We start from the raw sequence: 2,017 nt of genomic DNA on the forward strand, positions 1-2,017 counted from the left end.
CTTCCTCCTTCACCTATGCCTGGGGATTGGCAGCCTAGACAAGAGACCAGAGTTACGTGATACTGGACACTGTTAAAATCAATAAAATTATTCTGACCATCTCATTTCTTTATATTTTTGGTTTATTCATACAGTTTACCCTACTCCTGTTTTCAAATAGGGCTTTCTGACTCGAATAGTGTCCAAAACGTGCACAGGACAATCCAGGACTGCTGTAATATTTGTAGGAGTTTTTCACTTTCATCCAAAGTTCATGATAATTACTCAGTTGCTGCTATAGAATCACATCATACTGGATTATAGTTTGTATAATTGAAGGAGAACAAACATTGTATCCCCCCCCCTCTCTTTTTCTTCACCCATGCCAACAGCTTGCTAAAAGTATTTTACTTCTGGTCAGAGAACTTTCTTCATAAAGACCAATATACTTACAAATGTTGTACCAAATGGTCCCTCGATTACCCGTCAACCCCAAAGACTTAAGTGCAGGTTACAATCCTCCTTCCAATACATTGAGCTGTATCCATCAGATCTTAATTGAGGTTATTTCCTTGTACAGGAACCATGGGCTGCTGCCTGGAAATTCCTCTCCTCGTTTCTAGATATTAGTGTATATATGTATTAGCCTGTTCTTTTCCCACAATTTATGTATTTTTCATTGTTGCTTCAAGGTAGACCTTATCAGTATGACACACCATATCATGATGGATGGTATAATAATTGGAACTTACTTGTTCTCTGTAGCCAGTTCTGACATAAATGATTGTTATCTGTGTTCTTCACCGAGAGAAGGTACCTAGTGCAATTGTAGCTTAATCTCATGCTGTCTTTTATGAATGTAATTTGATTGCTAGCAGCTGTATTTCTATTCTGTCTTATAAATACAATTACAAATAAATTTAAGACATGAGAGAAAAAGCGATTTACAAGTTGCAGGATGACATAGGTAAGCTGGCAATAAATCTTATTTGGAGTATTTTCCATTTCTTCTTCTATCTTGGTCTAAAGTTAGCAATATGCATTATTCTACAGACTAGCTTCTACCATTCAAATTAAGTACAGTATTTTCTTAATGTATATATTTTAAAGGTAGCTATCTACCTTAACTCAAGAGTTATGATTTACCAGCATTAGTGTAAGTACAAATCATAAAAGATAACATATATCAGTCAACTATTTGAAATATATCTAGTAGCAGGGCAGGAAGTAATATTATTATGCATTATATATAAACACTGTAGAAGAGGACTCTGTGGAATTAAACTTGCCTGCAGTGCAGTGAAAGTTCTTGATGGCAAGGCCACAACTGGTCTTGCTGACTGATGAATATTTCAAACCTGTAACCCTCCAGTCCACTGGTTTTGGATTTACATTTGCACTTTTTTTTCTGGTTGAAGAAAATAACTTTAAGCTTTTTAATCAACCCATGTGACAGTTTGAGGATCTGTATTTTTTATTGGGATAGGTGGCTTGGTTACAACTATTTTGTGTTGCAGTATGTTTGGTTTTTGGTTATAATTGAGGTAAGGAGCCTTGGGAATTCTCCAGCCCACAAGTATGTTTATTATTCCCTTCCACCACACAGGCCAGGGCACGCAGGAATGAGTCATTCACCAGGCTATTCATAAAGATGGGGAAAAAATGATATTGTCAGTCCTAGTGGCAAGGGAATCCAACTGAAAATGTGTTATGAAAGATATCTGAACCTTTAAGAAGCACTGATATGACAGACATGCTGTGATGTAAATAGTTTTGCCTAAACCCGGTCCTTGCAGGCTCATATTCATAAATTACTTTAAAACAATGTTATATTCTATGGCATATTCTAACAGCAAAGCACTCGATGACTATAAAGTGAGAAAGTGATACCCAAATAGAGCAAAACCAACCCCATAATATTTTTAAGTACATACTTTCTAAAAAAAAAACACAAAACAATGAAAACAGAGATGGGTGTGCTAGTGATTGAGGACCTGAAAAAGGCAGACATTTTTTAAATTACAGTTTTTTCTCAGTA

The sequence above is a fragment of the Pelobates fuscus genome, chromosome 3 (assembly GCF_036172605.1).
Source record: "Pelobates fuscus isolate aPelFus1 chromosome 3, aPelFus1.pri, whole genome shotgun sequence".
Classification (NCBI taxonomy): Eukaryota; Metazoa; Chordata; class Amphibia; order Anura; family Pelobatidae; genus Pelobates; species Pelobates fuscus.